This window comes from Clavelina lepadiformis, chromosome 1 (genome assembly GCF_947623445.1).
Source record: "Clavelina lepadiformis chromosome 1, kaClaLepa1.1, whole genome shotgun sequence".
In the NCBI taxonomy this organism is placed as follows: domain Eukaryota; kingdom Metazoa; phylum Chordata; class Ascidiacea; order Aplousobranchia; family Clavelinidae; genus Clavelina; species Clavelina lepadiformis.
The window spans coordinates 672,863-687,755 of record NC_135240.1 but is presented as its reverse complement, the minus strand read 5'-3'; the positions used below and the strand labels follow the sequence as shown (position 1 = coordinate 687,755).

Below are 14,893 nucleotides of genomic sequence, written 5' to 3'. Positions count from 1 at the left end.
TTGGCCGGAGGTCGCGGAAAATTTACAGCAACCTCAAACCGGAAGTATTCGGCCACACAAGTAATTGATCTTTACTGTAATTAGACCTAGCAATATAAATAACGATAAATCACTAATAATGAAAATAATCTGCAGCAAAATTTATATAAAAGTCAACCAGTGACGTATTTCAAATTTAAAATTTCATATTAGGTTAGATCTAAGAGACCGGACCGCCGCCTTTTGGTGGCCAAGCATATGGCGCATAGCTCGAGCACACAAGAGAGATATTACGCGAACGACCTACAGAATGTAGAGGCTGAAGAAGCCTATGAAATCATGAAAGAAATAAGGGTAAGTTGTTCAAATCAACATAAACGGGATTCCTCGGAATAAGTATAAAAGTTTTAACTTTTTTGTGTGCATTACAAGTCTGATTCGCGAATAAATTCTATTCTTGGCAACGAAACAATTTCTTGTCGATGGCAAGTTTGATGTGAACACACGCTTCCTTCCGGCAAATGGTTGTCAGTAAAAAATTGAATTATATTTTTTAATCGCAGTCGTGCAGTTCGGCTGGTCGCACCGAAACAAAAGGAGCGTCAGCTCAAAGAAGCCCGTCTGCTGAAAGAATCGCATCAGCTGTGGAGGTTTCATTTATAGAAAAAGGTTTGTCAGATGATAGAAGCCCATATTCTGAACGAGTAGAACCAGCTGCTGACGTTTCATCAGAAGAAAGTTTGTCAGCTGAAAGAAGCACCTTTGCTGAAGAAGACGAGTCATTACAAATTCGCCGAAACAAAGACGGTGGCCGACAAAAGGCGGTCCGGGATAAAATAGTTGAGCCTCGTGTTGTTCTGCAGCAGGTAAATTCTCTGAAAAATCTCTTAAAATCAATCGTGGTAATTTTGCATTTTTTGGTTTATAGATCGACATCTCTAATGTGGCAGGTGCTTCGAAGCTGCCGGTAAGTTAAAATTTAATTACGACTTTACAGTGAAACTATGATTTTATTGATATTATTTCCTGTCACCCCACATGCTTTATGTATCCAATGCGTGCATCAATCAAGAAATTTATAAATTATACATGTACTAGTCACACATATTTAAATTAAAAACAGAAATTTGCTTGAATTACCAAAATTTATTTTAATGATTTAGGAAAGCCCCAGCACATCTGCATCACCCTCCAGAAAGAGGAAAAAGAAAAGCAATTCCAGAGATTTTAATGTCGTGGTAAATAGAATTCTAAGCATTTTAGTATATATCGGGAGATTGGAATACGGGAAGGTGTTTCCTGATATACTTGACCGATAATGTTTGTATCACTCCACAAACGTTACGTGACCAATGCATATATGACTGAACCATGCGGTTATAAAAAGTATGCATACTGTACACACATATTTAATAGCGCAAAAACACTGTACAGTTTTCTTGATATACCAAAGTTCTTTTAATAATATAGGAGAGCCCCGGCTCAGCTACAAAACCATCTAGAAAGAGGAAAGCTACTTTCGATCGTTATAGTTTCTCGGTAAGTAGTATTTTAACAATTTTCGTTTATTGTATTATATTGCATATAAGTTTACATATTTAATATCTACTTTTACATGTTTTATATAATTCCTCAAGCCGAAGCCAGGGGAAAAGCTCACAATTTTAGGTTTTATTAAGTACTTTTTTATAAATTTAACTGCATTTTGATAAATTTAGCCATTAAATCCACATCGATTGTCGAAATTAGAGAAGGAAGAAAAAAAAGTTAATGTTGTGGTAGGTCTTAGTTAAGTTTATTTTTCATTTGTATCGCCAATGTAAAACGTAAAAAATGCATGTGCCTTGTATAATTTAATTATGTATACGGTAATCTATTTTCAATGATTTTATTATTAATTTCTAAAACTTACTGTTTTTAACAGAATTCTCGGCGACAGTTTTCTGCAGATTAATCGTTTGAAGTTAAACAATTTTTCTCATGGTATATTGGTAGGAAGAAGGGAATAACAACGCATTATGCTAAAACGGCTCTTGCAGATGGAAACCTCCCCAAATGCAAGGAATTTTCCAAAACGCCGAAACAGTTGCAGGACAAAGTCCGGCAACTGATTCGGCGTTCTTTGAATGATAATTAAGTGTGTATGTGCAAAATAAATGTGGTATATTTGGACGCCTTATTCTGGGTTAGGGTTAAGACTTTTTGATGCCAATTGCCAATTGTAATGTATTTTAAATTTGCTTCGTATTTTTTCAAAAATGATGATATACCTGTTGCATGAAAACCACATTACAATGTTCAATTTCCTCGGAAGGGTATTTTTCAATCAATTTTGCCGGAAAAGTTAATTGGAATTATTTTCATATTTCGGCCAGTAATGGTTAAACGGAATAAATAAACTAGAGAAAAATAAAAAGTTTGATTGGTAAGTTTTGCGATTGCTGATTAAGGTCACATTAAGGATCTTCTAATACTGGTTTAAATAAGAAGAAAAAGTGTCCGTAAGTTCTACTATAATTTCGACCACCTTTCAAGTATGAATGGAAGATAATTTAAAATACCTTCAGCTTTTCAATGCTGTTTTTGATTTCTATGTGTGAAAGAAAACAAAAGCCAAACATGTCCGAGAATAATGACAATCAGTAAGTTATAATTCGCATGGGTACAAATGTGCTCGAAGTAACTATTACCAAATGTATTTCGAAAAATATACGGATATGAAATTGCACGAATTAACATTTACCAAATGTATCTCGCAATAAATACGGGTATCAAATTGCACGAAGCAAAATATTTGTAGCCATTTGCCAGATTAACTTGCTTAGGAATTTTCTGTCTTGTCATCATGTGCGGCAAAATGAGGCAGTTAGCAAGATCTGTTATGAAACCTCGTCGCTTTGAACCTTGTCCACTCTGATAATCAGGATATACTTGTCTGAATATGGTATATTCATTGAGAGCTGCGATGTCGAGCAGATTGTAAAAGAGAACTAGAGGCCATCGGCGGGTTTGTCGTTTGCAAATATATGTTTGAACCATTTGGTCAACCAAGTCAAAACCAATCTTTGTCTTGTTATAAAAGCTGATGATCTCAGGCCTATTTTTTGGGTCTTCTTCGTCAATGCTTATATCGTGATGAATGCTGAATTATTTAAATATTTGTTTTCTGCTACAAAGCTCATCTTCCAAAATAATCGCGTTCCTGTCGCGCCTCAATGTTTGCAAAGTTACTTTTAAATAGCCGGCCATTAAAAATATGATTTCGATAAGAATGTGCTAAGACGCAAGGGAATTGGAACGACTTTCCAGTAGCAATCATGGTGATTTTCATCTTTCTGTTGCTAACTTGAAATTTCGTTTCTTCTAGGTTCTAAAGTCTAAACAATTAATTAATTATTGTTTTTCTGCTGCAAACCTCATCTTCCAAAATAATCGCGTTCCTGTCGCGCAAAATTTGTTGTTTAATTACTGTAACCAATAAAATCGTCATGTTGAGCATTTCTTAATCAAGATTTTCGGAAAAATGCGTTTTTGTTATACCTGTTTGGTTGGTAGATAGCAGTTTCCGTGGAAACGGTATCTTCTCTGAGGAATCTATTTGGAATTCCGAATTGAGAACACCGCTTCCACTTCTGCAACGTGTTCGCTGTTTGAAGGGATGTACTTGGAAAAGCTAAGCCGCAGGTCACCATATCCTCTCTTGTGGCTCTGTGGAGTTGAGGAATTTTCTGTCTTGTCATGATGTCATCGGCAAAATGAATCAGTTAGCAAGATCTGTTATGAAACCTCGTCGCTCGTCGCTTAATCTTAACTTGCGTTGTTAGCCATCTTTCGACCACGATTCGGGTGACCTACTTTTGGTGAAATATGTATGTATAAACGCTTCCTGCTAAGTTTTTAAACATATGCACTGATAGCTATCGCGTAGTGCAAGTTACCTCGCGTTTAGCAAGAACTCTAAAACTGAACTTTACTTAAATAACTATAGGTCCAGACACCAAGTAAATTCGGCGAAAACAATGAAAGGAATATTGTTGATATAAAATGTTTATATTCACTGTATTCCGTAATATTTTTACAACTGTATTATTATACCATGTCTAATTTACAGTAATATATAGCAAAGGAAAAGTAATATTTTCAAACTTTTTGCATGAAACTTTCAATAAAATGTACTTAAACGTTTTGGTCGAAGTAAGTTAATGGTAAAAATAGTCCCAAAAACATCCTATTTTCAAAAACCATAAGTTTCCTTTTTATGCTTTTGTTTAATTTTACTTGGTGTTGTGTTGCAGCTTAGCTTAATTCTTAAAGCTCAGCTTAGCTTGTCTCTCAAAGAATACGATTATTTATTACAACTGTCTGTTCAGTTCACACGTTGCAAGATTTGTTATATAAACCCCAGCGAATGGTGGATAGACACAAAGTATACCAGTTTCCTTTTTAGGCTTTTGTCTTAATTTACTTGTTGTCTTGCAGCTTAGCTTAATTCTTGTCTCTTAAAGTGGTGCAATTATAGAATACGATTATTTACAACGGTCTGTAAGATATTGCTAGATTTAAATAGTCATCTGTTTTCGCCGAATTCCATAGGTGCTATTGCCCAGTACTACGTCCTGCTTCCATGGTTACGTCAGCAATCCTTTTGCCGTCACTTTTTTCGAAGAAGATTTAGACAACGACGATCAACCTGGACCATTAATACGTTACCTGTACTGGTTCGAGTACAGGACCGGCGATATATAGCGTCTAAATGTCGATCTCGCCATGATAAATACAACCCATCCACCAAGTGGAACTGTTGGACATGTTGTGTACGATCGATGGTCCACCTATTTTAAATGTGAGTTAAATTGCTATTTATCAGTTGAGTTATTATCGTGGTATGTTTAAGTTTTATACCAAGCTATTGCGTTTACAAGTCAAACAGTTAGTAGTATTTTATTTTGTTTGTAAGAAATACTATCGCTGCCTAATTTATATTTTCGAATGCTGTCGTGGTTCGTTACAAACACGATATTATTTTTTAGTGATTAACTGATTATATTAAATGCTTGCAGTGGTAGTTGCTAATTACCGTACGTAGGCTATATTACCATGGCGATGATCATACAATAAGATATGTAAACAATAACAGTAAAAATCATGAGCATTTCCAATTAAATTGAGGGTTAGTATCGTAGGAAATGGTGTCTGGACAAGTTCTCCATCGTGAAACTGTTTTTTGGGGTACTGCAATTCCATATCGACCGAAATGGTACGCCAACTTTTTCAATGGGCTCGGCCTTTTCTGATCGTCTGAGCTGTCCATTTGAATGAAAAAGTTTTTAGGCTTACGGCTTTTTTGCATTACGGCCTGAAAGATAGTTCCTTAGGCTCTAAAATAAAGACAATACCGGTTTCTAAATGTTCAGGGTTAGAACTTTATGACCGGTCGCATCTGGAAAAATGACTCCATGTATATGAGGGGTTTGGGTTAGGGCTGAAAGCGCCCTTAGAATTGAGGGTTAGTATCGTAGGAAATGGTGTCTGGGGCGGGCAGCTGCGGCGGCGGTAAGAGAAGGCATAAATGAAGACGATCCGTATAGAGAAACTCCGCCAAAGAGTCATCGGATGGCGGGGTGTTGGCCGTAAGATGATGGAAACGGGGAAAGATTTCCCAAGCACGACATCGGCATCTGTCCCGGCAATGGATAACGTGATCTTATTGAGGAATTGCTGAATTGGCCCAGCTTAAACGCCCCATTAAAGTTAGTCGTTGGAATTTTTCCTGCAGTGTGCGCTGAAAAGGAGTTGCCTGCTAGCGAACCGTTTACAAAAGGATAAAATGCGGTTCGAGCATCCAGTGCTGGTGCACCCATTGAACCCTGTTGGAACTTGTAGGCTTGCGACAAATCACCGATGGGAGGTGTGCCTGGTGATATTGCGTCACCATCAATGGTTGGATGAGGGCTCGTGTTGCAGCTTCCAGCTATAAAAGAAGGAAAAAAATATTAATATTATTACTAGGGCAAGTTTTTGCAACTTTTGCAACTTTTTTTTACAGCTTCCGGCAGCTTCCTAAATACTCACAATTTACGTAGAATGATGTTTTAAGCTGTTTGTAGGAATTTTGTATTGCAACTTTTTGCAACTTTTTTCATTTTTTCATGCAACTTTTTACTGCAACTTTTATCAAGTATTGCGCAAAACGTAAATATAATATAATATATCTGGAATAAAATTGTATTTGGATCATCGATTTGAACTGAACAGTGATCTAAAAGCAATTGTGGAAATGACCCGACCAAACATCAGTCCAGAACTCTATACCAAATTGTTAAATTGCCAAGCAACTTCATGCTCTGTGGAACGAAGTTTTAGCATGCTACGCAAACTGTTGGCAAACGATCGCCATTTCTCCCCAGACAATGTGTGGAAATATTTGGCACTATATGTAAATAGATCGCTTGATTAATTCACTATCGTTTAAATTTGAGTTATTGTTCAGTTATTTGAGTTATTGTTGAGCGTTATTTTCTTGCTGCGTACCGGCAAAAAAATGAATTTTCGGCGGTCTAAAATAAATGCAACTTTTTACTGCAACTTTTGTTAAAAATAAATGCAACTTTTTACTGCAACTTTTGTTAAAAATAAATGCAACTTTCTCACGTTTTTAGTGCAACAAAAACTTGCCCTAATTATTACCCTCTATCAATCTTTATGGCGCACTGTTGCTATTTTTAGGACAAAAACATACCGCTTTGTTGAGATAGGTTAATGGGATCTCGTGCGCTATCACGTGTGTAATTTAACTGAACATGAGAATTTGTTGCGTTGTCTCTCGGTGATCCCAAATGTGGTGAAGATTTTGCGATTTCATCTTCAAATTTTAACACCTGTGGGATGATGAAACATATGACTTATAAATGTTTGAAAAAACAAAGAAAATATTGAAATGTTAAAGTAGTGCGCGACGTTTTACAGGTAGTTTCGTGCTAATTTTTACTACCCACATTCGATGCTATAAATATACTGTAATTACCTTTTGTATTGCTTTCACCACATCGCCGTTGCAGTTTTTTAAAATTGAAGATAATTGCGACGCGTTGTGTTTGGGAAAAACTCGACATAACATCTCAAACCCGCCACTGTATGAAAAAACCCGATATACTTTCTGGGTTTCTATTTATTTAGATTTATTATAATTATAACTTAGAGCGAATTATATGGACTTAATATTTACAGATTAACTTGACTTTATACAGTAATTTAGTTAATTGAAATTACCTTGTTGCATCTTGGTTTTGCGTTTGTGTTAGTTGGCTTGAATCGTATAGCTGATTTTCGGTTACGTCACTGGCCTGGTCAGCTGAGTCAGTTCGTGACAGAAGGGAATGCTTTTCTGGCGATTCGTCGATATCCAATGCAGGCCCCTGACTCGCGTGAGGTTTTTCAGGATTATATCGACTTTCATTGTACGCCGGTGAGCTGTTTTCACTCATACCAGAAGGAGGACTCTTCCTAGGGTCGTCCGATCGCGGTGAGCGAGTGACGTCGGACTTTCTCTCCGTGTCGCCATTTTAATCGCTGTCCGAATGAACAGATTTGGCCGAGCTGTTGTCCAAGTGCGGTTGTTGCTGATGTACCGGTGATGACGACACGAAACCGTAACTTCCATTGCAATCATTTGAGATATAATCGTCGTATCTCGCACGTTTCGCGCCTACCAGCGTACGTATTGTGATGACTTTTAAATAACAACGCGTTTAAGGTTCAAGTCATATCTTACAGTTACAAAAACTGACCAGGGAAGTTGAAAAACACGCGAAGACGACGCACCTGATGATGATAACGGGTCGCTGCTGGCTTTGTTGTGAATTTCATTTTCAATAAAGTAGTAGAGCAGTTGCAGTTCTCGTGTGTTATTTTCCTCTTGGGCTTGCTGACGTCTTAAAGCAAGCTATATTAGGGTAATATTAATTAAAAGATAAAACAATTTCTGTTTTAAAAAAAATTTCCATATTTAAAGAATACGCTATTAAGAACAAACTTTTGAACTTTTGCTGTACATTAATAATTTATTCTGATTTAGACAGATTTCAAAACAGAGGATATAAAATATTCCTAAATTTCTTTTTGTTTTTATTCATAGTTCTACTTTGAATGTAATCTTCATAAGCAACCATGTATATCCTACTTTGCAAATTTTTTTATTTGGTTTACTTTACACTGTGGGTATTACCTGCGCTGCCATTACTCTTTGTCTTTCAGCAATCAAAGTGCCCTTTGCACAGAGGCAGTCTTTCCAACGACCATATCCTTTGTGACCCTTCAAAGCGCTCACTACCCCATGGTTTCTGCATCTTCCACATTTCGGCGTTCTTGGGTATTTTCCGTAGCCCGAAGAAGTAGTGCTGCGGCTGCCGGATTTGAGACCGCTTGAAACAGGTTGCCGTAGTCATGGGGAGACGATGGTATGTGATGCAAAGCTGTTGCTTTCATTCTTTTTTAGACTTTTTTAGAAACAACTGTAGCAAAATAAATCTATGTATGGAAAATATTTTTTTGTTAGACTAACATAAATTCATATATAAGACACATTTTAACATTTTTAAACGTAACTTTTAGATTAATATGTTATGCTCAGTGATATACCATCCTTGCAAATAATGCTTTCTGCAAAAATGTCTTGATTGCTTTTTAAATAAGATTAAAATTTTAACAAATTTTTCCAAATTTACTATCCTTTAACTAAACTCGTTTAGGAATATATGATGGCGAAATCGCGACGGATAAATGATTTCAATTTTGTCGTTCTACACGCAAAATTACCCAAAATTTTAAAAACTGTTCTGTGCAACCACTCATACTGAAAACCTTGTCATTACATAACTGCTTCTTGGTCTTGTTCTCTGACAAAATGCCGTGCAAAATTCTTAATAGACATGTTATATCCCTCGACAACAAATTAGTGGTTCGCGCATAAATAGTAATTGCCTTGCCGTTAGCGCTTTTTTCTAGCAGCTTTTTGTCACTTTTTCTCTCGTTTTAGGACGAGCTTCGAATTTCTCTCGCGCGGTTATTGGTGACGGAATTGTTTTATTGAGTTTCTTTTTTCAGTCATCGCGCTGGGACAAACATTATACAAAAAAGCTTATTGCTCTAGCAACTGGTTTTAAAATCGTGTAAATATTTCTATGACATGTTTGCCAAAACAAAAACTAACAACTTAATTAACTGCACACCACAAAAATTTTCGGTCACGTAAGATTTCTTATATATCAGCTCACCACAACAACGTTGTTTTGAGATGCGACCGACGCATGATCACCAACCTCAACTGCACCGATGGGTGAGGAACCGCAGGAAATTATATATATATGGTATATAATTGTTTTGCCCCTCAGTTAGCAAATAAACCATTAGCACGTGTAAGGCTATCGACTAATTGTTTCCTCTTCCCATAATGTTATGGGGCGTGTGGATCTTTAAGAAAAACATCGTCCAGAACAAAGAACCTGTTTAGACAATGGTCTCCATAGGACCGGACACAAATTAAAAAACTGTAAAACCTTCGGCCCAAACCAAGTGTGTCCCTGGCACTTTTTAGCTATTTGGGAAACTTTATACTGTACTCTAACTGTTTTTGAGCTCTATCTGATCAACGAATATGGCTAACTTGAAAATAGTTAAAAAACTGTAAAACCTTCGGTCCAAGCCAAGTGTGTCCCTTAAGCTGACTGGCAAACTGAACAGCAGTACATGTAAATGTCTTTCACTCTTTCAGCAAAAAGGGATGCGTTATATAGTCATTTACTCAGTTCCCATTTGACAATACCCTACACGAAATTAGAAAAAATTGACCTAATATTGGCAAATACAAAAGAAATGAGCGAAACGGAGCGTGATGTTAATTGACCGTGGGACAGAGAAGACGCTATGATCGAAAACGTTATAAATTATAGCATGGTGAGTTTAGAACTGTAGAAACAAAGATCGGCGGCCTAGAAGGTTAATGATGCATACTTGCTGTATTGTCAAGAAAACGTTCCTCAATGAGCTTGATTGAGGCGCGAGTACCAGGATGCGCGTTATTACGTAAGAGTTCAAATACAGTGCGATGCGCGATATTACCTAAGAGTCAAATACGAGTTTCTCCGTTTGAAAGTGCAAATGTTCCACATAATGCGACCGTGGCCAATCAAGCCTTCCCCGGTCAATATAACTGCAAATTTCGCGTCTTCTTTGTGACTTCATTGTGGTCTGTAATGCGTGATGCCGCACAATGGAGTTGGCGACGTGTGACGACCTCAGCGCAGTTGGAAAGTAACAAGTCAATAGTTACCTTCATACCGTTTCCAAAATGGACGCAAAGCTACAGAACCATTTGCTAAATAGGGTTAACATGTGGCTACTCATGGTAACCTTTTGCTATTTTACAAATGGCAACTGACCAAAACCGTTTGCTAAATAGAGTTAACAAATTCTTACTGAGTGAAACCATTTGCTAAATAGGGTTAAAAATTGCTACTGTATGTAACCATTTACTAAATAGCGTTGACATATTGCTACTGAGTTTAACCTTTTTCTAAATAGGGTTAGCAAATGGCTGCTGATTGTAACCATTTGCTAAATAGGGTTAACAAATGCCTACTGAGTGCAACCATTTTATAAATGAGGTTAGGGTTAGTTATAATTAGCACGGGTACAAACGCAAGTTTTGTAAGTTATCATTTGCAGGGGTGCAAATATGCACGAAGTTACTATTACCAAATGTATCTCGCAACGTATACGGGTATCAAATTGCACGAAGTAAAAATTACCGAATTTATCTCGCAACTTATACGAGTGAAAAATTGCACGAAGTAACTATTACCAAATGTAAATGGGATGCAATTACATTGAGCTCTTGCCTTGGTAAACTAGTTCAAGGTAAATGTTGTGAAAACCTTAGCTTACCCTTATCTATTGTGGTAGTGTAGTAGTAACTTTACTAAAGGGAAGTGTTTGATGTTTATCTGAATTTTCTTGAGTTTTTCATCGGAGTCAGTATCATAGTAGGCTACTTCTGAAAACAAAAACATTTACAAAATGTCTAGGCAAAGATTTACAGCAATGCGTGGATTAGAAATTTGCAAAAATCTTCTGTCAGACTGCTCTGATGACGAGGATTCTGACATTGAAATCGACGCAACAGTAAATGCTGCAATAGCCAGTGTTCAGCAGGCAATTGAATCTGAATCGTCAGATTCGAGCGAAGATTAGTCTGATGTACAAAAATGAGTTTTTACATGAAGTTATATAGAGCAAGTTTCCAAATATCATGCGGCATTCAAAATGTTATCCATAACCTACCTACCTATCCCGACCTTATCAATGCCAAGTTTGTCTCATGCATAACATGCGTTTGTGGCATTTTAGCCTGTGACTGTGTTGACTGGCGTTTTACCAAATGCCTTTTGTAAAATTGGGTGAAAAGTTAAACAAAGCTTTCCAGTTGTATCAGTTGTATAAGGCTTTGCATCATTCCCTTTCTAGGGCACCTTTCTTAGTTTCTTTAGTTCTAACTTCTAAACTCACCATGGTACGATTGATAACGTTTTTGATCGATAGGTCTGTAACCCATGGGGAAATAACTTTACGCCCTATTTTTCTCATTTCTTTTGTAAAATTTCTGGTTTTATCAAACCTAGTAACCTATTTTTAGACATTGGTTTATTGGTCTTCATTTTTTCCCCCCAGTTTATTTTCAAATGGGAACTGGCATCTATTTTTACCACAAGACGCGCGAAAACGATCGGTCGCGTGTTTGGTGGGAAAATTCGACAGAAATCTGGAAATGCGCGAAGGGGAAACCTTCGGGGACCCATAATGCAGCCGTTGCCGAGTCGGATGTTTCCATTGATTCTGTAGCTTCGCGTCCATTCTGGAAACAGTATAAAGGTAACTAAACTTTATATTTTAGGCTGCAAACCATTCCAATTAAACTAAAGTACTGTATATCAAAAAGACATCAATGTAATGATTTACAAAATTATCACACGATTCTATGGCGTCACAGTCACAAAGTAACACACGATCTGTAGGTATTCTCACTGACATTTCTGTGTCATCTTAAGCTCTATAAATCTTTGCTCGAAACGATATCAACGAGAAGAAGCAAACAAAATAATTGTGAGGAGGATTTATGCCACTTCAGGCAAGCATGCCCGACAGACATATTACGACCTGTAAGTACGCATAGACTGTTCAATTTCAGCTCTGCATATCGGAAACTTTCTGAGAGCTTTTTCACACCCGGTACAGCTACAGAGGTGCCTGCATGGTACAAGCACTACCTCAACTCGTTGATCGAGGCAAATTATGTATCTCTTCTCTTCCTGCAATTCGCGAATACACGCTTCAATTACGTCTATGAAGAAAAATTTAAAAGTTTCGTGAAAGATTTATTTAAAGATCCACGAAAAATTTAACTTTTCGTCCACTATCTAAATTCTAAAGCCTTATCATGTCAACTTTAACTTAACACACATCTATCACCTTCTGGCAGTATCTTGCTGCTATCATGAGTCATGAGATAGATGTGGATGAAGATGAAAAATGACTTACTTGTTTATAAACAGCAGTTACAGGATTTTTAAGTATATATCAGAACAATTGTAACAAGTTGTGTTTGATTTTTAAACGTAGCGCAGTTGTTTGATCTAGTTATGGTTGCGTTCTGTGCCAATGAATTGTTTCCAGTGGTGTTGGCGATCATTGCAAAACAAAGTAATTCAGTGTTCCTAATTCAGTTATTCTCATCTTTCGACGGCAGGTCAACTATGAACCCTGTGCACTAAACATCGTTTGAATTGAATCAATACAATTAGATACCAGAAAAAAAAAATTAAGTTTTCAACTGAACCATACATTTCGTTTCCACTTTGAAGTCGTCGTCTGGAAAATTGTGGAAAAAAGGAAAATAAAACAATATAACGAATACATGAATTGCAAATTCTAACACATTTATGCATTTCAGGTCGTGCACAGTGCACACAATATAGCTATTTATTTATAATCAGCAATAAACACAATATTGTGCACCTTTTTCCGAGACCATCAATCGCTTTGCGTTCAAATCCCATTACCGATCCCATCGCTTCATTGGGCCGACTTCGTACGCGTTGCATTTCCACCTGGTTTATGAAATAAAGACGACAGTGCACCAACGAAGCATTTCTTCAAAGGTTTTTTTTACAAATGCAAATCATACACACATTGTTTGTAGAATAACAAATAATTTTTAATGGCAACAACATGAGCAACTACTGCACAGTCATTTTGTACTTTGTGTATTTACCAAAACTTCCGATTGGGACGTTTTTCCGGCGGCGGTCCACAGAATCAGCCATCTCCTTTGCCTTAGGTTGATCAGCGTGAAGCTTGCCGCGTAGGTGTCTCACGAGTCACGAGGCCATTCCAAGAAGTCAGAAGTCTTTTCGCAAAATTCGCATGCAAAATCACCTTCTTCATTAGTTTATTTTCTCGTGCACGAGTTTGCAGTGGCGCGAGATACTCGAATTCATGACACAACAGAATCTAGAACAATTATTAACACCATCATGTCATTATTCTTGGACATGTTTCACTTTTCTTCTCTTTTACACATAAAAACAAAAAACAGCATTGAAAAGCTGAGATTATTTTAAATTCTCTTCCATTCATATACTTGAAAGCTAGGCCAAAATTATAGTACAACTTACGGACACTTTTTTTTCGGTCTAATCCGTTTCTTTTTCTCCGGTTTTACATTGTCTTCTTCTTCATCATCTTCCAAAGTGTTATCCTGCAGAAATACGTCACAAACGTATGTTGCCTAAATGCAACAATTATGCAATGGATTTTTTATGCTTTTCAAGGGTAAAGCACACAGTGAAAAGCCAAAACGTCTCGTCGAAATAAACAAACGTTTGCAAATATATCGGCAAATACAAAGAATTGGCCCTAATTCAAATTTTTTACCCACAGCAAGGTCGGAGAAAATATTAATGTATGACTTAGTGTAGTGTTTTAAACTGAGATACTGAACTGAGAGCTTCATTGGCGTGATTATGAGGTATGCGACGTAGCTACAAGAAGCGTTGATTAAGGACCGCGAGGAGTCATTACAGTGTGCTCACTTTTGACTTACGTAATAACAATTATTTATCATCGACACCAAGCAGCGTTATATCTACACCAGGTGCGATCCAGGCAAGGACGAGGCAAAATTAAAGAAATTTTCTTTGTTAGTATGACGCCCTTTTACCCCTTAATCCGGTTGTTTTCAAGTAACTGCATGCACCGCAAATTCTCGGTTGACTGCGTCTATTCTTGGCGTTGCTTTACAAGATGCAGCTCCACTACGGGGAACATTACATTGAAACTTTCACTTTTACGTTAAAATCACTTAAAACTTTGCAAAATCGGTAACTTGTCGCAGCACAAAAAACATCCGAACCGCAGCACTTGCACACTTTTGAAACACAAATGCGATTCATTTTCAAGGCGCCGAAAATACTATCTCAAAAAAAAAATTTTCTGTTGAAATATCCATTTCAACTAATCGTTTCAGGACCGATCGCTGCAGCTGTCAGTTCAGGTTTGCTTGTTCTATTACATGCACGGACACCCCTGAGGTGCTTACACCATCACTTCAGGTGATGAACACTCGCTGTTGTGCGTTTCTGGGACATAGATCACGTGCGGCATTTAACGTCTTTAGATAATATTCCATGATAATTCGCATGATTGGTTAAAATGAAAATCATAAATGAAATTAAATCAGGTTGAAATACAATCGCAGTAAAGTGGCAAATCCCTTATTAGTAGGGCAACCAGTTTTTTCACCTAACAAGTTTAAATTTTGACCTCATTTTGATCTAAATCGTTTTAAACAATACACATTTTA

At 37.1% G+C, this 14,893-nt stretch overlaps 1 pseudogene; it reads left to right on the top strand.

Annotated features, from left to right (window-relative positions):
• The window catches only part of LOC143444317 (G1/S-specific cyclin-E1-like), a 228,581-nt pseudogene that overhangs the window by 160,896 nt on the left and 52,792 nt on the right, over positions 1 to 14,893 (top strand).